This window comes from Lissotriton helveticus, chromosome 1_1, assembly GCF_964261635.1.
Source record: "Lissotriton helveticus chromosome 1_1, aLisHel1.1, whole genome shotgun sequence".
In the NCBI taxonomy this organism is placed as follows: Eukaryota; Metazoa; Chordata; class Amphibia; order Caudata; family Salamandridae; genus Lissotriton; species Lissotriton helveticus.
Window position 1 is genome coordinate 846437429 of NC_136057.1, and position 24940 is coordinate 846462368.

A 24940-nucleotide genomic window follows, 5' to 3' on the forward strand; every position below is an offset into this window, starting at 1 on the left:
CTGGCTAACAGGTTATTGCCCTCGGTGCATAAGCTAATTCACATTGATCAAACTGGATTTTTACCGTCACGCAGCACATCACTATATATTAGGAAATTGCACCATCTGATGTCGGAAACCCCGAGCCAATACCCACATGCGGGCTGTCTGTCGCTAGACCTAAGACAAGCCTTTGATTCCATAAACTGGGAGTTTATGTTTCAGGCCCTGGAGAAATTTGGGATTCCAGAGGGATATATTGCTTGGCTACGCTTACTATATAAGGCCCCTACAGCGCGAGCCCGCACTGGTAGTCACATCTCAGAGGAATACTCCATACATAAGGGGACTAGACAGGGTTGCCCCCTGTCACCTCTTATCTTTATACTGGCCTTGGAACCATTGGCCATAACAATGCGGAAAGAGTTCACAAACCGGGGTATATTGCTAGGAAACACATTGCACCAGTTCTCGACACATGCAGACGACATCATTTTATACCTGCGCAAGCTCAATATGCCTCTAGGCCCAAAATATAACATGTTTCGTCGCTTTCTTCTTTACAGAACACGCAGGAACTGCAAATATAGATTTTGGGGATGCTCCACTAACGGTGGCCCTGGATACCTTTAAGTACTTAGGTATACAAATTTACAGGACACATGCAGATAAGCTTGAGGGTAACCTGCACAAAGCAATCTGAGCGTTGCGTTCCAGTAATGTTTTCTGGACGGCACTGCCACTATCTGTTATGGGGAGGGTGGCCCTGGCCAAAATGGTGGTTCTACCGAGGCTTTTGTATTATTTCACTAATTTACCATTAATCGTACCGCACACCACATTTAAATTACTGAACACGATGCTCATTGACCTTATCTGGGGTAATGGTAGACGTCGTATAAGCGTGAAGAAATTGCAAATAGGTACGCGCATGGGCGGACTGGGTGTCCCAGACTTGCGAGCATACTATTATGCATGCCAATTACAGTGGCTATCATATTGGACAGCGGGACGCAACTTGCAGGAAATAGGGTTCAGGGAGGCGGACATAGACAACGGTGCACTACACGTGCTATTGTTGCCTCGTAGCAGACCCCCGAGAGACCTCCCCCCACTACTAGCCACGGCGCTTCGATGCTGGAAGGCGGCATTGCATTATACGCAAGCACCCCCAGCATATGCAGGTAACATTCCTTTGTTGGGGATCCCACTAACAGGAGGTAGACTTACGAAGTGCCAAGTGGCACCCTGGTCGGATGCAGGGGTTAGCACAATGACCGATTTATTTGGGGACGGGATACTACTCGACCACGATACCTTTATTAACGAAGCAGGGGCCCCGGCACATTTATATTTACTGCAAGCTGCACTGATACAATACATAAAAACACACTGGGCCCCGCAAAGGCAGGAACCCTCCACCTATGACCTGGTCAAGATGGTACATTATATGGCACCTTATTAGATGGCTCTATACAGGTATCAGTTCGCATACCAAAGCCACTCTAGACACTTTGAGAATGGCATGGGCGGGAGACATAGATAGGAACCTAACAGATAAAGAATGGAAGAAGATACTGGAACATCCAAGGAAGACACTGAGGAACACGAAATTCAAATTTATACAGACTATGGTATTACACCAAGCTTACCTCACACCGCATAAGCTGGATAGAATGTTCCCTCAAACGCAACATTATTGCCCAAGATGCTTGTTAGGAGGTGCGAACCTACTTCACATGTTATGGACCTGTCCAAAAATGAGGGGATAATGGGACACCGTCAGGCACAGAACAGGAGAAGCGGTAAACCGTGAAGTACAGAACACAATGGAGGAGTGCATTTTGTTCTGTTGTGGACGTGTTGCGGTTTGTACCACATCGTTGTCAATGTTGATGTGCTCTGCATGTTATGTGTGTGTGCAGCATTTTGGAGGAGTCACCCGTGCAGCTCTAATTATGCTGGCCCTTATCCCTTTCATGCGGTGTGCCTTTGACTTCTGTGCTTATACACTGCTGAGATTTTGCAGACTTGGATACATTGGTCTCTTGGTAGGAGTGGGGGTCTAGGGCATGGTTTGTCCTCAGATGTGCTCCACTTAATTGTACATGTGTGCCATTGTGCCTTTCTCCCCCGGTCCCCCCAGTCCCTGGTCGTTACTCACCCTGATGCTGTTGTGTCAGGTCATGTTGAGCAGTGTCTGGTCCCCCAACTCCTGCCACCATCTCCCCACTGATGACTGTGGACACCATTACCTCCATATCGTCCAGATCCTCCTGTGGCACTGGACTCCCACCTCCAGTCTGTATTGCTGCCTTCCGGTTGTTGGCGAGTTTCTGCTTGGTTTTGCGCTTAATATCATTCCAGCGCCTCTTGACCTCTTGCCTTGTCCTCTTCAGCCCTCCGACTGCATTCACCTTGTCCAAGATGGACTGCCACATTCCATTTTCTGTTGCCAATGACACAGTGGAAGTGACGAACAGTAGTTGATGGTGTTCTACCACCTCCATAATCAGGATCCTGTTTTCCTGCGGACTGAACCTCTTCTTCCTACTCTTCTTGTCCTTGCCCTTCAGTGACCCTGAGGTTCCAGGTTGGTCATCCGGGGGGTTTGTGGGGTTCTGGTTGTCCTCTATATTTGCTCCGGCTACCTCCTTTGTGCTTCGCTGTTGTTTGGCTTTTGTTTGTATGTTTTTTTCTACTTTTATAGTGATTTGTCCCGTCTGACGTGTGTGAATTGCAAGCCTGGGGAAGATTATTGCTGATTTTTTTATCGTGGTTGGGCCCATCGCAACTTTTTTCACGTTGGGGTTTACTTTTTATCGCCGTCCCGGTGACTTTATCGCGGACATTTGATGCGTTATCGTGTGACTATTGCATGGTACCGCCGTGTTGAGAATACAACGTTAACACAGTATTATTTTCCCGTGATAGACTGCGATGTGAAGAGTTGCGTTAAGCTTATTTTGCGATAATTATGACACGTTCTAGAGAATATCCCCCTATGAGCGGTTATTACAAGTGTTCAATAGCACAGTTGGAAGGAGTATCGTGAACCTAGTGATGTGGGATTTTTCGTATCCCAGTTTGTTACTGGGTTAAGGCCAATAACAGAGTGTGAGTTGTTGGTTAACAAAGTCTTTGGATGAGATCATGAGATATTCAAAATACTGTAGTGATGAACAAGAAATGAAGCAGAGAAAGCTTAAGGAGAAATTCATGTTAGCGAAACAAAGTTTGTTCAGAACGGTTTTCAGAATGAATTGTTTACACGGATTTAAAGTGGTATGCAAGGTGTTGGTTTGCAAGCTGGAGTACAAGGTACTCAAGGGGATATGGTAGAGTTAGAAGTATTCTGCTTCATCCGAATACTGGTATTGATGTTGCAACACTGAAGAAAATGACTCCTTGTCACCTTTGTATCAAGATTGGGCATTGGAAGAGGGAGTGTATTCTTAATCCAGACAGAATAATGGAAAGGTACAAATACAGGGAGGACATCCTTTGCAGATGCAAAATGTGGCAGTTTAAGAAATGCAAGGGTCAATGCAGAAACAGGTTCCACAAGCCCCGATGGTCCCACAGAATATGGTAAACCCTACATTTAATTTTAATCAGTTGCCCAAAGCAAACTTAAACCCAATCCAGAACCAGAATCAGAACCCATTCCATCAGTTTCCTATGTTTGATAATGCTGGTTTCAGCTCTGACAATTCTCACTGATGGTCCCTGAGGGGGAGGAAGATTGCATGCTTGTCGCAGTCTTGGCGGTAGACCAGAGTGGACCACTTGTAAAGAAGTGAATGGCAACCCACTGTCATTCCTTATTGACACCAATGCTACCCGATCCACTGTTAGAACAGCAGTAGCCCCAGTTCTACCCCTCTTAGGAAAACAATTCCATGTTGTAGGAGTTTCAAATAAACAGATCACAAACACTGTTTCGGAGAAAGTTCCTGTAAAAATAGGGTTGTGTGAGTAAAAACATCAATTTGTTATTTGTGATTCAAGTCCCATAAATCTGTTAGGAAGAGATTTGTTGTGTTAGTAAAATTGCACAATTTACAGTACACCGGATGGCTTAGAGTTCCAAACACATGATTTAGACGTTAAGTTTAAAATGGCTCAACAAGAGACAGCTGTAAGGCTGTCTCCAGTGAGAACTATTGAAGAGTTACCTCCTGATTTGAAAGAGACGTTGAACACAGAAGTGTGGGATTTCATAGGGAAAGATATTGGACTGATTAAAGGTGTAGAACCTGTCCGAGTCACACTGAAACAAAATGTGGTGTATCCAAGAACACCACTATACAATTTGACCCCAAAATCAATTGCAGGAATAACTCCTGTAATTGGTGATATGCTGAGGAAAGGGAGTTTAAAAGAACTCGTTGGGAGTCCATGTAGCTCTCCGATCAAGGGTTTGCAGAAGCCCAATGGTACATATCCAATTGTGCTGGATCTCCAAAAGATTAACAGTATTGTTGTCCCATGTTGTCCTGTGGTACTGAATCCAGCCACTATACTTTTATTTTTATTCCGTGCACTCCAAAATTGTTCACAGTCGTGGACCTTTGTCAAGCTTTTTTGTCCATGTCATTGCATTAAGTTTCACAGTTTTTCTTTTCCTTTGTGTTTCAACAGAGAGTTTTAGCACAATGCCGAGTCCCACAAGGGTATACAGAGAGTCATTCCATTTTCAAACAGATCTTGAAGAAGAATCTGGAGTTATTACAGATGCCCTACAATTTGGTTCTTCTGCAGTATGTTGATGACCTACTTGTGGCATCAGAGACACGAGAAGCTTGTAAACAAGACATGATTGTTTTATTGAATCACCTGGCAGAGAATGGACACAAAGTGACTCTAGGTAAACCGCAATACTGTCAAAAAGAAGTCCGGTACATGGGACATACCATGGAGAAAGGAGCAAGAAAAGGGTCACCAGAAAGGGTAGAGGCAATCCTGCAAATGAATGTACCTCAAACACAGAGAAAAGTCAGGATGTTTTTGGCAATGGTTAGCTTCTGCAGTCACTGGATACCTACCGTACCTTATTGACAAAGGGCAAGATATACGGAATCACATGTTTGCGATTCACTATTAGGAAATCACAAACTGCTTTGTACAACAGTGCATTTGACACTGTTAGAGATTCGCAGTGGGTCGCAAATGGACCGGCCTCATTAGTATTCATGAGGAAGGTCGCTATTTGTGCCCCTTTGTGAATGGCTACAATCACTATGTATGTGTTTGCTTTTCAAATAAAGCAACTTTTTTCTTTCAAATGCTGCCCGTTTTACTTAAAGGAAAATGGGTTGCGTTTCAAAAATAAAATTGAAATGTTTTCTCTTCAATATTTAATGGCAGGCAGTGGTGTCGGACCACTGCCTGATCTCAATAAATGTTAGTGCACCCATTCACAAAGGGGAACAGGTTCCATGGGGACCTCTTCCCGGTGGCAAAACGTTCCTGCATACCAGTGCAACTCACTATTAGGAAGGGACACCCTTGGCACGCCCCTTCTTTATAGCGACTTTCAAAACCAATTAATGATTCGGTAATAGCTTACTGAATCACAAATATGGCTTTGTACATTTAAAAATGCTTTTGTCTGTTCTAAAACAGCCTGATTCTACAAATCAGGCAGTTTCCCAGCTGAAAAAAGCTTCGTACATCTAGCTCTAAGCCTTTCCTGAAGCTGACACACAAAGATGTGCTTGATCAGTTTCCATGGGACAACAATTGGTTGAAAGCTTGCCTAGAGCTGATAGAAAGGCTCTGTTGTGCCCCGGCACTAGAAATGCCTGATTACAGTAAGATGATTACATTGTTTTGTAGTGAGAGGGAGGGCTGCACTCTCTCAGTGCTTAATCAGATTCATGGATACGCTCAGAGACCAGTGGCTGATTTCTCAACTATACTTAACCCTGTAGCCACACGACTGCCCGGCTGTCTTAATGCAGTAGCAGCTGTTGGTATGAGTATTGAAAGTGAGAGCATAGTGATGGGAATACTTTAACTGTTATATCCTTCACTCGGTAGAGATTTTGCTCATTAGAACTAAAATATGATTCACAATAGCTCACAAAATTCGAACAACAGATTCCAGCCTCTGACAATGTGTCTTTGAAGAGGTGTCAAATTTTGAACACCTCACCACTGTTACCTGTAAATGGAAATATTTGTGACAAAGTTGAACAAGATTGTCTAGATGTCACAGATTTATGTACCAAACCAAGATCAGATATTTAAGATGAATTCCTCAATGAGCCTGATTATATAATTTTTGTTGATGGCTCATGTCTGAGAAACAATGAAGGTACCATGAGAGCAGCTTTCGCTGGTATTGTAGAAGCATCATGGCTTCGAGGTATTAACTCAGCACAGGTTGCAGAATTAATTGATGAACACATGAGGAACTTACTGGAACCTCTCCAGTTGCCCACAGAAGTTGTGGTAGTTCATTGTGTGGCTCACAGAAATAGCAATGGCTACATTGAAGTTGGAAAGAGATATGCTGGCAAAGTTGCATGATATTGTGCATTAGTGGTCTCCACATTTAATGGAGCTGATAATTACACAAGTGAATCTGAAGAGGACTCTGTCTTTTCAATGTTGATGTCAGTAGCTGAAACAGGGGAAGAACTCAAAAGGGTACAGGAAGAGGTTTCAGCAGCAGAGTAGCAGGGTTGGATCATAGCAGGTTTTGAGAAAAAAACGCATATGACATTTGAATGTCAGGTGATGGGTGACCAGTGTTGCCCGACAATATGATGTTTCCTATGACACAACATTTCCATAAAGTCACGATTGGCAAAAGTTTGTGCTTCTACAAAACTGAAGTGGCCCTCTGGTATTGAGAAGTATCCTAGACAGAAAGATGGGTTATCAATTCATGAGATCTTGATGGGGCATGCAATGAGATTGCCAGCTGTACCTGCAAATGCACTTGTGAGCATCACAGATGCCATGATACTCGATTACTGCAACTGATTGGCTTATGCGGTACAGTCTGTTTCTCACAAGGTTGAAGCTGTCACAGAAGATCCACATTGAGAACAATTCCACAACCTCAATCCTGGTGATTGGGTCATGATAAAGAAACACGTTTGGAAGACTTGTCTGGAACCAAGATGGAAAGGCTCCTTCCAGGCAACTTTAATAACGAATACTGCTGTTAAGTGTGCTGGAGTACCAAACTAGGTGCATTCTTCGCGGGAAACAACCTTTACAACGCAACTTTTACAACGCACTACCATTACAACGAAACTTTTACAACGCAAAAACCATTACAACGCATGTATTTACAACGCATGCTTTTACAACGTAGGTACCTTTACAACGCATACCATTACAACGTAAGTATTGGTAAGTATATAAATATATTTAAAATGTTATATGTTTGGGTTTTTTTAAGGGGTATTTTTAGGGTTGAGGGTCAGTTTTGGGTTTTTGGGTAAAGGGGTATTTTTAGGGTTCAGGGTCAGTTTTGGGTTTTTGGGTAAAGGGGTATTTTTAGGGTTCAGGGTCAGTTTTGGGTTTTTGGGTAAAGGGGTATTTTTAGGGTTTAGGGTCAGTTTTGGGTTTTTGTGTAAAGGGGTATTTTTCGGGTTCAGGGTCAGTTTTGGGTTTTTGGGTAAAGGGGTATTTTTAGGGTTTAGGGTCAGTTTTGGGTTTTTGTGTAAAGGGGTATTTTTCGGGTTCAGGGTCAGTTTTGGGTTTTTGGGTAAAGGTGTATTTTTAGGGTTTAGGGTCAATTTTGGGTTTTTGGGTAAAGGGGTATTTTTAGGGTTCAGGGTCAGTTTTGGGTTTTTGGGTAATGGGGTATTTTTAGGGTTCAGGGTCAGTTTTGGGTGTTTGGGTAAAGGGGTATTTTTAGGGTTCAGGGTCAGTTTTGGGTTTTTGGGTAAAGGGGTATTTTTAGGGTTCAGGGTCAGTTTTGGGTTTTTGGGTAAAGGGGTATTTTTAGGGTTCAGAGTCAGTTTTGGGTTTTTGGGTAAAGGGGTATTTTTAGGGTTCAGGGTCAGTTTTGGGTTTTTGGGTAAAGGGGTATTTTTAGGGTTCAGGGTCAGTTTTGGGTTTTTGGGTAAAGGGGTATTTTTAGGGTAGAGGGTCAGGTTTGGGTTTTTGGGTAAAGGGGTATTTTTAGGGTTCAGGGTCAGTTTTGGGTTTTTGGGTAAAGGGGTATTTTTAGGGTTCAGGGTCAGTTTGGGGTTTTTGGATAAAGGCGTATTTTTAGGGTTCAGGGTCAGTTTTGGGTTTTTGGGGTACAGGGGTACAGGGTAAAAATAAAGTAAAATTAAATTTAAATTAAATGAATTAAATTAAATTAAATTAAATTAAATTAAATTATATTAATTTCAATTAACTTACATTAAAAAAATTAATATATACTTACCAATACTTACGTTGTAATGGTATGCGTTGTAAAGGTACCTGCGTTGTAAAAACATGCGTTGTAAATACATGCGCTGTAATGGTTTTTGCGTTGTAAAAACTTCGTTGTAAAGGTATGCGTTGTAAAAGTATGCGTTGTAACGTCATACATCCATTCTTCGCACACTCGAAGAGTCAAAGACCTATATGAAGATATAGTGTTTTTTGAGACTAAACGGAGAGCACTGTAGATTGCATCACTGCAAGCTAAATGACAGCAAAGAGCAGCATCACAAGAGTCACCACAACAAAGAGAAGCAAGGAGTGAAGATTTGCAGATAGTCGCACCAACACAAGTTTCTGTGATATCACAAAGTGGCATTAAAATCTCTGACGAAGAAGAAGAGACCAAACCTCAACTTGAGAAATCTGTTGAGACAGCATTCGAGCGAACAGAAGATCCAGGTAAAAGAAGAAAGACTGAAACAAGAAGAGTCACCATCAACGTCGAGTGGCCATGGAACTATGATCAAACTATGATCAAAGTAACTGAGAACAATCACTGTAGAGACGGGGTCAAGTATTGCAAGTGACATAAAAGAAGCAAAACATAAACTGAGGAGGTTAAAAATGACAAGAGTGACTTGTCAAAGCTATTCTGCACCTGAGTGGACTTACTACGTAAATAAAGTACTGAATGTGACAGTGGATGAACTGTGTGACATGAAATCTGAACTGTTTGAACCCCCATGATGTCACTCTAAAACAAAAGATTTGAATAGAAGCTGTTTGAAAAGATTTCTGAGTAGAAAACAAAAGGTTTTTAAGACATTTGAGACAAAAGTGCAAAAGACTAATAAACTATTTTTTGTTTTTGTTTTAAGAAGATTTACCTAGGCCCAAGACCACAGTCGAAGAGTAGGGATTACATTTTAGAAGAACATAGAGTAGGGTTAAGATTGACTATACGAAGAATTCTGAAAACATAGAGACTGTGTTAAAGAGACTGCTTAAAAAAATTACTGCTAAAAAAACATTCTTGAGATAATCTGAATTAATTGCTGATTATTGCTGTACACTTTTGCTTAAACAATCTGACTGTAGAAAAACATGTGTTGCTTTCGAAATAGATGAAAACTTATTATGGGTATTGTCTTTTTAGTAGCAGTATTAGTAAATAGTCTGAAATGCAAAAGCCCCCCTCACAACCTGAACATTGCTGCTCTGAAATAATGCAGACAATGTGCAGGCTCTGCTGAAATGTGCCCCTGTGCCTCATAATGACACAAGGATAATGTTCAGCATATTTTAGTGGGGCCTCTTCTTGCAGAGTGGACTGCATCTACCCTGTGAAAGTGGTGGGTGGACACTGTGTATTCGCGTGTAGCCCCAACTTCTACCCTACTCCCATAGATACAACCAAAGCAGTGCGCTAGAAGCTCCAAACAGCAGCTTCTGACTAATAGGCTTCAGCAATCCACACCTTCTCCTGAATGAACTGGCATGCCCCCACCCCCTGGTAACAGTGCTTCAGGCATAAGGACAAGGGCGATCTCTTGAGATCCCTACAGTTAGTAATGATCAAACAATGCTTTAAAAATACATTTTATCATGAGACTCATGCAATGAGGTGTAATTGCTTTTTCACAATCCATAGTCCATCATTGGTCCATGATGTCAAAGACCAATGCAGGAGTTAGAAAAAAAATAAAGGAGATGGAAATATTGAAAAGATCGATGCCAACGAAATCACATCCCTATTATCAAATTCACCTGTCTTGAACTCTCCATCAACCCTAACTCAGAAATACGTGGTCAGGCAGACGCTGAAACCTAGGCCTGAAGTAACTGATTGACAGGCCACAGGTGTGATGGCATGTAGCCGGCAGCCAAATGAGCGAACAGGAAACTCTGGTCAATCTCTCGGTTAAGTGCAGTCTTCTGGACTGCTGCTCTAAAGGAATTGCTGCCCTGTTGTGCTGACCTGCTGTCTGCCGCCTTCTTGCTTGGGGAAGAAGAACTGGAGCTGCAACTTCATCTTGAACCTCGGACCCTCGAGCGACTCAAAGGATGGCCTCCTGATCTGAGCCTCAGGAACATAAAAGGATCCTGGACCCAGCTATAGCAAGGTTCTGACCCCCAGGTGGTGATGTTAGCTCTGAAAATTTGTGCGAACTGCCACCAGCCATCCTCTTTGCACAGTAAACATCAATCACATGTGAAGGACAGCCCACCCATCAGGGATGCCCGGCATGCTCTTCGCACCATGCAGACCACCACCAGTGATGCTTTCCTTGCTCCTTACACCCCTGTCCAATGCGAACAGGACTCTTGGCACAAAACTTGAGAAGGTAACATTGTTGCTGGATTAATCTGCTTCTGTATCTGACCCACGCTCCATAGCAGTCGGCCTAAACTTTTTTACTTTGAACCTGTCCTGCGCGACCAAATAGGGGATGGTGATTTATGCTTTTAGGCACTATATTGCAGTTCATTCTTTAAAAATTCAGGGCTCCATTCTATTGATTGGAGTTTTGTAATTTAGGTCTTGTTTTATTTATTGAATTAAGCTCTATTTTGCTAACCTGGTGTGGGATCTGTTTGTGTGGGCTATTGTTAGACCTGGCACCATTGTCGTGAGTCTCTCTTACATTTTTTTGCTGTTGCCTCCTGTGTTTCTGCTATGTGTTTTACTGGTCTAGATGCTTTGGGCACTGTGCCACTGCTATTAAGTGCCACAATCCAAGTGCTCCCTATTGTAAAGTATTGTATTGGATTAGTGACTCCATGATTGGTTCATTTGATTTACTTGTCAGACCCAAGTACAGTGCACCATGTGTGCCCAGGGCCTGTAAGTCAAATGCTGCTGGTGGGCTTGCAGCACTGGTTGTGCCACCCACAAAAGCAGCTTGTAAAATGTGACTCAGACCTGCCATTGCAGAGCCTGTGTGCAGCCTGGGGCTGCCATGTTGACCTGGCAAGTGCACCCACTTGCCTGTCCCTAAACCTTCCCTTTTCTACATATTAGTCACCCCCAAAGGTAGGCCCAAGAGCAGGGAGCATTGTATGTAAAAGGTAAGACATGCCCTGATGTGTGTAGCATGTCCTAATAGTAAAATACAGCCAATTTCATGTTTCACTATTGCAAGGCTACCTGTTCCCATAGGCCAGAATGGGCAGTTTGATTATAACATCTTATATTCTTAATTGACTCAGGGAACTAGGGAGAAATTCGAGTTTAGTATGCCTGAACTCCGAATGATAAAATAAATTTTTTAGTGAAGTTGGTTTTAACATTCTGTGTTCGAAAATAGAACTTTTAGAAAGTAGGTATTTTCTTGCCTAACCATCCAAGCCTTCCTCTGCTAGGTTGTGTATTCCATGTCTGGTTTGTGAGTGACAGATGCTGGGGGGGATACAGAAGACAGGATGAGTAAAGGCTGAATAGACCTATCTGCATGAGTGGTAAGAGGAGTAGCACGTGGGCCTGAATAGGGCTATGGCTGCCTTCCACAATGCTGGTTCCACCTCCTGTGGTGTGTCTGATGACCCTGGCCCACACTGTCAAAGGAAAGAAGGCGTCCTGTAAACAAAGTGATCCAGGACTGCACAGAACGGGTTTGGACTAGGTACAGGCTCTCTCTACCTTACAGAGACAAATGATTTTGGTGTATAAAAGGGGGGACCCAGATCTCAGAACTTTAGATCACTTCTGGGAATCAAGACAACCCTTTGCGAAGGAGAAGAACCAAGGAAGCTGAAGGAGGAGACTGGCCCTGTGCTGTGCTGTTGGGGTTGGCCTGCAGTGGTTACTTTATTTGCCAAGCAAAGGAGAAAAGGAACTTTGTGTGTACTTTTGCAATCTTGAAGAAGAATCTCCAAGGTCTTGAACTGTGCTTGCACTCTGCCTGAAGTCTAAGCGATACAGGACTTCACCACCAGCTCCCCTGAATTCCCTTGCTATGGAATTGTGCCTGCTGGGAGGTGCCTACTGTTGTTTGGGCCCTCTGAGAAGACTACAAGTCGCTACGAGCCGCAGTAAGGAACCAACGCATCTCCTTCCTTGCGACCCTTTTGTTTGCATTGCGTGACGCATTCAAGGTACTTTGAGAGTAAAGTGTTGCATTTACCATATACATTGGACTAAGCTATTTCTACCATTTTAAAGTCTATTTTTGATTACAGTATTGTGGATTTTTGTTGTTTGGTCTTGTGTTAAGTCTAGTAAAGATTACTTATTTTTCTAAACTGGTGTGGTGTCCATTTGTAGTGTTTTCAATGTATTACTGTATGTGTTCACAAATGTTTTACACACTGCCTCTGAGATAAGCCTGTCTGCTCGTGCCAAGCTGCCAAGGGTATGAGCAGGGGTTATTTTAGAAGTGCACCCCCTTACCCTGACTAAAAGCAAGGGTCCCTGTTTGGTCAAAGGTACCTACCTCTGCCAACTAGAGACCCCCAGTTCTAAATGTTATTCACTGTTTTACTGTTTGAAGTGTTGCACAAATACTTTACACATTTCCTCTAAGTTAAGCCTGACTGCTCTCTGCCAAGCTACCATAGGGTTGAGCTCATGTTAATTCAGGGTCGGCATGTGCCTCACACTGGCAAGCATTGTGATTGCTGCTTGACCAGAGCGCACATCCCATTAAAATAACACACCAATTTTTAACACTCCTCCCCCTCAAAACATACATTTTCTCCAATGTTTTGTTATATTGGAGTTGGAATAGTAAATCTGGCCCTGAATTGTATGGACATTCCCCAATATTTGTTGGAAAGTAGTTAGAATAGTAACTCTGATCATACCCAATGTATGCATTTGCCCCAATGTTTGTTACATTTGTGTTAGTCTATTAAATGTGACCCTTCCCTCAATGTATCATCACTATTATTATTATTATTTATGGGCTTATTACGCGCCGGCATCACACCCGAAGGTGTATCTCCGCGCGGTGCTGTGATGTGAACTGGTTGAAGAAACTCCTCCTAGAATAGTACAGTTTTTAGGCGCTTCCTGAAAGCTGGGTGACTGGGGCACTCTCTAAGGGAGAGGGGGAGGCTGTTCCATAGACGCGGACCCATGATGGAGAGGGCGCGGCCTCCCTGTCTGGTCTTATAATGTCTGGGAACCTGAAGCAGCTGTAGGTTGGTGGACCTGAGGATACGGGATGGACGGTGGAAAACAAATTTATCCGCCAGGTAATGGGGTCCCAGATTGTGTAGACTCTTGTGTATCACACAGCAGATCTTAAATTCTACCCGTTTCCGGATAGGAAGCCAGTGAAGGGCTTTGAGGAGGGGGAGGGATGGAGTTCTGGGGGGGGAGTTAGTCACCAGCCGTGCTGCGGTGTTCTGCACCACCTGTAGTCTATTGAGCACTCCCTCGCCGGCCGCTAAGAGTAGGCCATTACAGTAGTCCAGGCGGCTCAAAACGAGGGCCTGGACCAAGGTCTTCCGGGTGTCATCGGGTAAAAGGGGGAACACCTTCCGAAGGAGGCCAATAACGTGGAAGCATGACCCCGCAGTGGTGCCGGCATGGTGAGAAAGGGTGAGGTCCTGGTCTAGACGAACCCCCAGGTTTTTTACCACCTGTTTAGGGAGCGGGGCATGTCCCAGGCTTGAAGGCCACCAGTCTGGGGTCCAGAGGATTTTCGCCTCCCCGAATAACATGACCTCAGACTTTCCCACGTTGCACTGTAGAAAATTCTTGGCCATCCAGCTGGCAATTGCAGTCATGCCGTTGGAGAAAGCTTGTCTTGTCTCCGGGGTAAAGGTTTTAAAAGTGAACAGCAGCTGCGTATCGTCAGCGTAGGAGATAGGCATAAACCCAAAGGACCTAGTCATGTTGGCCAGAGAGGAGACATATACGTTAAACAACGTAGGGCTAAGGCAGGAGCCCTGCGGGACTCCTCTGATGATGTTGGCCGAGGTGGAAGTAAAGGAGCCCATGTTCACCTTCTGGGTCCGCTCTGAGAGAAAGCTGGTGAACCACGCCAGGGCAGATCTATCAATGCCTATCTCCTTTAATCTGGTGAGGAGAATGGCGTGGGATATGGTGTCGAATGCTGCGGACAAGTCCAACAGCACCAACACCACAGACAAACCTCTGTCCAAGGACAGGCGTATGGCATCCGTAACAGAGAGGAGGGCGGTCTCGGTACTATGCCTGGGCCTGAACCCGGACTGAGAGTGGTCTAGGCTGCCGGTCTGCTCAATGAAAGCGGAGAGATGGTGGTTGACGTGCTTCTCCGTCAGTTTGCCGATGAATGGCAGCAAAGAAATTGGGCGCAGATTGGTCAGGTCCGACCAGGGGATGGCGGAATTCTTCCTGATAGGCTTGACCGTGGCCTCCTTCCACACCTGGGGGACCAGTCCCTTAGACAGGGAGCAATTGATCACCGTTTGAATGCAGGGGCTAATAACACTCCCAATAAGGTGCATGACACGGGCAGGTACGGGGTCAACTGGGCTACCTGACTTAATGGTCCCAATCAGGGAGTTGACCTGGTCTAAGGTGATCTCAGGGATGAGAGATAATGAGGCTGGGACAGCGCAGGCTGTTCCAGACTGGAGACTGGAAGAGGGAGCATTATCATCCGCGGATGTGCATGATTGGGAGATTTTTTGGTAAATGGCATCAATTTTATCCGAGAAAAAACCGGCTGTTTCATCGCACAGTTTTTGAGTTAGCACCTCTGCACTGTCACAAGCGACAGGTTTGGTGAATGTGCAAAGCACCTGGTACAGCATTTTGGGGTCGTTGCTAGCCCCAGAGAGTTGGGAGATAATGTGGGACTTGCGGGCAGCTCTGATGTTCTTATGATAGAGTCTCATTGCTGAGTTATACCTGTCTCTATCAATGGTGCAGCGCGAAAGTCTCCAAGATTTCTCCAACTTTCTGCAGGTTCTTTTCTCCATGCGCAGTGCGTCTGAGTACCATAGTTCTTGTTTTCGGTCCGACCGCAGATTGCAGCGTCTTAGAGGGGCGATCAAGTTGACCGCCGTACTCAAGGCATTGTTAAATTTGGACAAGGCCAAATTGGGGGAATCTGATGGGAGAAAATCAGGAGGAACAAAGGCAGCACCAAAGGAGTTGGCGGATACCTTATGCCACTGCCTGCGCCATAACGGCAGGGGGACAGGATTGGGGCGTTCCTCCAAGAGAGTAGGGAGGGAGAAATTAATTATAAAGTGGTCGGTCCAATCCACCTGCGATGGGGGTTGACAAATCAGGGAATGAGATTTCGATAAAATTAAATCGAGAGTGTGGCCGGCTTGGTGAGTCGGACCCTGGTTGCACTGTTTGAAGCCTAGGGCAGATAGGTCGGTCAACAGTTTGCAGGTTTCAGCGTTGTCGGATAGTTCGCTGTGGACATTGAAGTCCCCTAGGAGTACAAAATTAGTCCCTGATCTAATATGGGGGGCTAGTGTCTCCAGGAGAGTGGTCGATGCCTCAGTGTAGGGGCCCGGAGGGCGGTATACCAATGCTCCCTTCCAGAAAAGTGGGGGCGAGGAACCAAATTTAAAAACTAGTATCTCAATGTCATCAGTACAACACTGGTCAAGGAGAGTGACAGTGAGAGTATCTTTATAGATTACTGCGACCCCACCGCCGATTTTGACAGGGCGGTCAAGCCTGAGAATCTTATACCCCGATGGAACCGCCAGGGTGATAGCAGGGACCAGATGAGGTTTAAGCCAGGTCTCAGTACAGAAGCAGTAGTCGGGGCGGGTTGAGTGTATTAAGTCCCAAACCTCCGAATGGTGCTTCGGGAGAGATCTGACATTACATAGTATGCTATTACCCCTGGGGGACGAGGGGTTGGGGTCCACAGGGGTTGGAATGTCTGAGAGGGGGGGACCAGAGAGTGACTGAAAGTGACATTGTTTGCAAGAGAACGGGCCCCCAGGACATGGGCCGTCCTCCTGACCACAACCATTAAGGGGAGGGTGCCACAGGTTGCGTAGGTCACTGGAAGAGTACCTTAATCTATCCGCAACTATTGAGTTAGGGGCGACAGAGGTAGGGGTCATGGCCCCTGGTCCCGTTCGGTCACGGACGGGCACAGACGGGCTCCTCTCTGGCTCGTCTCAGGCGCGTCTAAGGCGCCCGTCTGCGCGCAACCGCTGCGCGCTTGAGCGACGAGAGGGCTTAAATGCCCTGCCTGAAAGATCTGCTAGAGCGCTAACAGCGCGAGAGTGTGGGTGGGGTCACTGGCTCTTCCTGTCCCGCCCTCCGCTCAAGCGGCACTGGTTGCCGTGTCGGAACGGGGCGGGGCAGGGGAAGAATCGAGCACAGGCCCAGGAAGTCAGCGCAGTGTAGGCGGTGAGTGTGCAATCGTTTTTTAAAAAGTTTCAATCACAATTTAAAATCACAAGTTTAAAATATAGCTCAAGCAGGTGCACAACAAACAGGTACCGGCTAGTGGGGAGCGCAGAGCGCTGTCACAGTCACAGCTGATAGTACAAGCGGGTCGGGGAGACTCTGCCACCGTCCCTCCCTTCCGCAAGCTGCCGCAGCTCCTCGCCGCCTTAAATGCCCTGCCTGAAAGATCTGCTAGAGCGCTAACAGCGCGAGAGTGTGGGTGGGGTCACTGGCTCTTCCTGTCCCGCCCTCCGCTCAAGCGGCACTGGTTGCCGTGTCGGAACGGGGCGGGGCAGGGGAAGAATCGAGCACAGGCCCAGGAAGTCAGCGCAGTGTAGGCGGTGAGTGTGCAATCGTTTTTTAAAAAGTTTCAATCACAATTTAAAATCACAAGTTTAAAATATAGCTCAAGCAGGTGCACAACAAACAGGTACCGGCTAGTGGGGAGCGCAGAGCGCTGTCACAGTCACAGCTGATAGTACAAGCGGGTCGGGGAGACTCTGCCACCGTCCCTCCCTTCCGCCACTCTTGGTTATAGTGGACTTAGATTAGTAAAACCCTCGTTACAATGCATGCATTTCCCCAGTGTGTTTAGCATAACAGTTAGAATAAGGTATTTTACGTCTTTTTGCTGTTTTGCATTAGACTAATGTTATTACATACAATTTTTTCAGAAGGTTTTGAAGACATTTTGAACATATCTAACTTAAAACTATACAATTTTTTTAATGATATTTTCTGTATTAATTCATTTTCTACTGTGTTTTATATAATTATTTATTATTCTTTTTTTAGCATTTTTGAAACAGTAATGTTTGGTACATATTGGCAAATGTGATTTATAATTTTGCAATGCATTTCAACTTTTTTTTAAAATAAAAAATGAATATTGATTATATTCGCTTATGTTGTGTTTCATCCTTCAGAATAAATTACTAATATTACTAATGGCCTTCATCTGACGCCGGCCCTAGAAACAAGATGGCGGCCGTCCACCACCGGAGCCAGGTCCCGATCCGCGGAGCCCGCAAATGATCGCGAGGCTCCCACAGCACAATTTATGGGGAGAAAGACTCCCCACTGAGGAGCCGTGAGGCAATGGACCAACCGTCGCCACCTACGGAGCAAGTCGCAATGCCTACGGGAAAGAGCGAAGCCGGACTGGCAACCGCGAACAGCCTCTATAAGGATTCAGATCCACACTGGCTGATGGCGCGGCAGCGAGGAGTCATCTTCCCGCCTGAGATCAGCGGGAAAGGGGCTCTGGTGATACCGTCTCAACCTGGATTCTGGCGCCATTGATCCCTCACAGACGCCTGACTCCAAAATGGTGCCCGCTGAACATCGCAACTGATTCTAGGAAGAGTGGAATGTTGTAGCCCACCACCGGAGCACCCTGATAACCATGAGGAGGTAGGCTGGTGTACCCAGAGACGTCCACTGCCCCCAGAAAGGGGTCACCGCATCCCTACATGCGCCCAGACGCTGCATCAACTGTAAATGTAAATGTAAATGTAGTATACTTGTAAAGCGCACAGCTGCCCCAGCAACGGGGCGTCCCGGCGCTGTATAACTCTGGGGAACCCGTCCTGGCTTTCCCTGTGGGATGGTCCCTTGCTGGGAGTCCCCAAGGTGGAGCCAGGCATCCCCGGAATTGGTGGGGCCGTTGTGGAGATTAGGCAAGCTAATGCCCAGAGTTGCCGAGTGGAACCCCTGATTAGAGTAAGCACCGAAGCGAGAATTATCAAGTCCGCTGACCAAGGTCCACGACCCTGCCGCGTCGGGAATTGAACCCTGGTCCCGGGCTGACTTCTTCTCTCAGGCCTGCTGCCTTTAACCAGTGAGCCACACTACTCCACTCTGGACTATTCCCAGAAACAAGAACTTTTAAAGCATGTAAATAGTGCAAGAGCCCCCCACCCAAAAAAAAATTGTGTAAAGAGTTTAAGCCAAATTACAGGCCAAGCAGCAAATTGGGTGCAATTTAAGCTATAAGAAGGCGGCTGGAGGCACGTTAGTACAAAATGTAAATTATATGAATGGGTTAAACACTGTTATTTCTGAGCATCATCCTCTGCCCCCAAGAACTTAATATGAAAACATCTGAATTGCTGCTGTGCAGCGTACTATAAAATTCTGTGAATTGTGAAATAAAAATTCAAAATACAAACTGTGTGCTTCATGTCCTGGATGGCAAAGCTTCTGGAATGGCCTGTGCTAGGTTTTTACCTTAGAGATGGGCAAACTCATGGCCACATAGAGAAAACAGTCTGTCCCCCTAACTGATGCTGTCTGTTCCCATTTAGTACTCTTTCTTTCTTCGTCTACTTCCTTTGCTCCTATCCCCTCTCACCTGAAACTCTCCCCTTGCCTGCTACACCGGCTAGCCCCCTGACCTTTGGTGCCCTTTGACTAGCACTCCTTCTCCCCTTGTTGGGGAAAAATCCAATATTTATACTCTGGAGTATCAGCGAACCCGCTGAGAGAGTCCACAGTGCCAAGGGAGCCACTCACAGTAGAGGTATGGTATGGCACCCCTTGCCAAAGCACTCCCTCTACCTTTTTTGGGATTCAGTTTGTAGGCCTTGGAGTCTCAGAGACACCTCTGAGAGAGTCCACTGTGTATAGGGAGCCTCTCGCAACAGAGATGGGGAAATGATACCACTTCTCTGGGATCACAGCTTACTGGACTTTGGACGTAGCTTTGACTCGTCTACCGGTTTGTGTCCCCCTCAACCTCCCCCTCCTCTTTCCATGCTGTGTCTCTCACCCTCCACCCCTCTTTCCCTCCTCCATTCTCTGTCTTCTTCCCCTGCTCCTATCCCCTCCCCTCAATCACTCTCCTTGCCTGCTTTTTCCCTTACGTATATGTCCTTTTTGTTTGTCTCAACCTTACATGTAACTATGTTTGCCAAGCTCTAATAACTGTGTAACCTTTGTAACGATGTAACCTGCAACTATGGTCTGATACTCATGTAAAGCGCTCTGATACCTCCGGGTCTAGCCAGCGCTATATAAAACCTTTAAAAGAAATAAATAAAATAAATAATAGTATTAGTAGTGCTCTATTTTATACCTGACAAGGAGATTAGATCTACACAAATACCTACGACTTCTAAACACTCAACAGATGAGAAGCAATTGAAAGTATCATTTGCAAACTTCAAAAGGGATGAATACACAACTATAGTTTATTCAAGATTAGTGTAAGAATACACAGGCTACAGACACATAAAACTGTTATGTCTGTGCCCACTTACCTCCATCAGCTGCAGAAGAATTTACTTATCATTACATACAATTGTCAAACGCAATCTCATGTAGTATTTTGCTTACATTAGTATATATGCGAGAAAACTTTGAATATTTTTATTCAAATGATGAGTTTGGGCCTGTTTATGAGTTTGGTGGTGCTGGAGCGGACAGCCATGACGGCGGCCCGCTCTCACACCACCAAACCTGTGGTCTGTCGCCCGCCAGATTACGAGTGTTTCTTGTGTCTGGCAGACTTTTTTGGGTGGTCCCACGGCGGTGCCTCTGAAAATGGGCACCGCAATGGAAACGCCAAAAAAAGTTCTGGCATTGACTGTAAAATCCATGCCGCATAGGAACTGGGGTGCTTGCACACAGGGGGGCACATGGACGAGGAACTCCCATGAAAACCATTGCGGAGAGAAAACTTGTAATATGCTTCACAGGACCGCAGCGGTACCACCAAGCATATTGCTGCCTCTTCACCACCACGCCGGGGAACAGTGGTTCCCTGGTGGCTGCGGTGGTCAGACCACCTTAGTTGTAATAGGGTGGTCAGAGAGCAGGTGAGGCAGTGGCTGGACCACTACCGTAATTTGAGCCTTATTGCTTTCTAGAGTACTGTTGCAATAGAGTATGAATTTACACCCGCAAGCAAACAAAATGGACACAGCTTGGTATTTAGAGTATCCCTGCCTACAGATAGTGTTAAGGCTTATGAAAACAATTCAACTGGCTTAATGAGACCTTTTGGGAAAGTATTTATTGTGACTTTAGAAAGGAGAAACACTAACATTACACGTAGTAAAAATAGAAAGGAAGATATTTTAAAAAATGTTTGGAAAACAAAAGATGAATTCAAGAAGAAAATGGTTTACCCAAATCTGAAATTAGTTACTTGCTGATTAGGAAGGTATTTGCTATTCAGCTATGTTGTTTCCTAAGATGTATCATGTATATAGTATAGATGCTTTACCATTGTCACCATCACACAGACCCACACAAAGTGCAGAAGCCGGACCTCAATTAGAAGGTGACATTTCTAGCGCAATTATATCACCAGTAGGAGTCATACTGAATGATGAAAATATAAGAAAACTTTCAACAATTGTGGACAAGTTGGCAAAGAGTATTTCTGGAGCTTTATTACGTGTGAACACAGAGTTAGTTGCTATTAGAGCCATGATTTTGCAAAATCACTTAGCAGTAGACATTTTGCTCACGGAAAAAAGCAGTATCTGCCAAATTCTGAAAGTTCAACATTTCTGTACATTTATACTAGACGAAAGTAAGAAAAAACAAGAATTTGCGAAGAACATTTCTGATTTGAAATCTGAATTAGAACTATTAGACAGCTAGTGTTTTAGAAAACTTTGGAAAGGGAATTAAAACAATTGCAAATTGGTTTGCCACTGCAGGAGGAGGAACTCTGAAAACTAATTTTATGCCAATATTCCTAATAGGGTTTTGCTTATTTTCTTTCTGAAAGCTAGTTTTAGGCCAATATTCATAATACGGATGTGCTTATTTTGTTTGTTTGCTTTATTTGAAGGCTATATATATTGCATTAACAAAAGAAAGAGTAGAGAAATGCATGAAAGAACAGAGAGACAAATAGTATTAAATGATTGCATTAATGAAGAATACAGAAAATCAAAACAATTTAAACTTTTGAAAAGAAAAAGAGAAGACTCAGCTGAAGATGAACGCGACTTTTGATGGATTCATATGTGTAAATGTTATGGTTAAGATAACCATCAGAGGGGGGATTGAAGAGGCATTTTTAGCAAAACACAAAATAATGTAGAAAAAATATATGTGAAATATTAATGTGTGGACTTAAATGAACAAGCATACGCTTAAAAATGTTCTCAATTGCAGTAGGTAGCCATACACACTCGTACTAGTCCTCAAAATGTTAAAAGCAGCATTGCTTAACTAGTATTTGAACTAAAATATGCAGAAACATGCGTAAAATATTTAATTCTTGACCTTCCCATGATCATGTTTTAGTAAATAAATATTTTCCATAACTCTGCAAAAATGTTCCTCTTATATCAGAGAAGAGTTCGAAATGCTTGTTTAGAATTTATTATTTAGTAGAATTAAGAAGAATCACAATTTAATGCAGCTCATAAACTGAACTTGACCTCTTTTGACATACTTGTTTTCCTCCCAAAGGATGAAGTCAAGTAAATAACTTTCTTCCACTACTGCAGTTGTTTCGATTTCTACATAATTATAATTATTTAATAAGAGGAGGGAGAGAGAAGCTGAGATCCATTCGGCTTCCAGGCGAGGATAGGTAATCATGGGAGAATGGATCACTTGCAGAACCAGGGTCAGGTATGTTGACTGTCTTAAAAAACCCTCAATCACGTACAGGAATGGTGGAGCGAAATATCTTGATTATCCGCTTCTTACATCATGTGAAAGCATCATCATCGGGTCTTTTTTAGGAAATATGCTTTCCTCCACCCGGAGGTAGACCAACTGGTGATAACAGTAGGGATCAGTAATAAAGTGAAATTAAGTGAGGTGAGTGAAAACTACCTACATCTCCATACCAAAGACTTTATTCAGTTGGGGATGGGGCAAGGTTAAAATCAAGGCGATGCGCGTATAGAAATGCTACTATTCTATAGCACCTGTTAGTCCATGTGAATGGTCGATATGTTTTAGCCCTTCTTCCGCCCAGCTGGGTCGGGGGCTTTCTTCAGGACCTGTTCAAAAGTGAGGCTGCTAATTGAACAACACGTAAGGGCAGGTAAGTAACTTAATCTTCTTCTTAATTGTTACTTGTCAATAGTACCTTTAACGTACAATTCCCAGATAGGGCTTCCTCGAGGGACCGGCGGGCTCAATAACCATCTGAAGATGTCAGGTAGCGCGACTTGTGCTCGCTCGGTCTACGGTGCCCCAGTCAGAGGCCACGCCCCCTTTCTCCAACACTTTGCAAACGCACCTCCTGGCACACTACTATTTAGACGATGAAGTCCCCTTGCCTCTTCAGGGTCCCTGGGGGCCAACTAGCACTTCTGTTTCCTCCAGGAAACCTCACATAGCTGAATTGCTGAGAGGTGGTCAGAGGCCACGGCCCTTTCTCCACCACTCTGCAAACACGCCTCCTGGCACGCTGCTGCTTGAGTCCACTTTAGTCCTGAGGCCCTCAGGACGCAAAGGGGACCTCATCGCTCCACCAGCAGTGCGCCGAGAGGCACGTTTACAGGGTGGTGGAAAAAGGGGCATGGCCTCCAACATTCCCACTATGTGGGGCTTACTGGAGGTAACAGGTGGCCTAGTTGGCCCCTAAGAACACTTAGGAGCGAAGGGGACTTCATCCCCCAAACAAGAGAGCGCCAGGAGGCACGTTTGTAGAGTAGTGGAGAAATGGGGGGCCTCTGATGAGTTGGTGTCTTCCTTTCTTTTTTATATTTTAGGAGAGGGGCTGTGTGGCCCCCCTTTCACTCTTTTGGGACCCAGGGACCCCATGCTCTGGGGCATGACCCATTTTCATTTTCCTAAATGAAATAAATTAAAAAGGGAGGGGGCCTGCACAGCCCCCCTCCCAGACCGATTTTGCCCCCAGGGACCCCATCCCCAGAGTCCCAGACAATTATTTTTAAGGGAGGTGCGGTCGAGGCTAGGCCTACGTTTAAATTTTAATTGAAAAGGGGAGGGGGGCTGGCTAGCCCCCATCCCCAGGCTGATTTCGGCCCGGGGATCCCATTCCTCAGGTTCCAGACATTTTTTTTAAGTAAAAAGGGACGGGGCCAAGTGGCCCCTCTCCTGGGCCATCCACAGGGCTTGGCCTGGTCGTTGGGGACCACGGGGGAGCCTCAAGGCCCCCGCAGTCCCTACCGGCTCCCCGCTTCCTGCGTGAGCCAGCATTGCTTTTGGGCAGAGGGAGATGCAAACACTTTTTATGCTCTCGCTTCCATGAAGCGAAGCAGAGTTTGCTATGGCTTGTCAATAGCAAACTGCACTGTCTCTGGGGTGGGCACCCCAGGACATTGCTGGAGATGGCCCTGGGGATGGCGGTCGACAGGGCCATTTACGGCTCCAGCAGGGGGGCTGTGCAGCCCCCTCCCTACTTTGAAATAGCCCCAGGAAGGTGGTGGTTCCAGGACTTTGTGGGGGGGCTAGAGCACCCCCCACACATTATCTTTAAACATAGCCCCGGGAAGGTGGCTGTTCCCGGGGCTCCATAGGTGGGGTCTGGCACAATTTGTTTCTACTGGCAGTGGCATGGATGCGGCAGGTATGCAGGAGCTGTCACCAGGGCAGAACCATGAGTAGACTATGAGCAGAGGTTTTTGAATATCCAGTACTGACCTCTGAGAAACTAGTCTATGGTGCATTTTTACCAACTGATCTCCTGGTCATATTATTGTTGTTTCAGCCCGGTAACATGCGGGGGCCCCATGCCTCTAGTCAATGGAGTGACCGTCTCCATAAGGATTAGGTAAGGACAACCGAGAACTGATTACCCCCATTGCGAGCCACTTTAATTAAAGACATTACGGGCGATCCTTTTTTTATGTGACATGTATTTCGGGGCTGCGCTTTCTAGGTATAAGGAAGTCTCTCTTTGCTCTAACTTCTGGGTCTCTCTCTACCACTACTTTCTATATACTTGATTAATTGTTCATGGATATGAATTTTTACCTGATGTTATACAGGGTTATGGCTCCAGTGAGTGCATTTTATCTATTTATCTGACTCGTGTACCTGTCCTATTTTGTATGTGGTTGTTGTGCACACAGCTGTGGCACACTAATGATGCATCAAGTTTTACTGACAAACACAACAATGATGGACAGAATGTGGATCAATGTCACACATTCACCCCAGTCCAAAGATCTGGGCCCAAATCCATCGTTTTTCCACTCCACACCACCCTGGGTTAGACAATGGCGATATGCAAATCAGCGCTGACCCTGTGCCCCATGGGAACAGTCC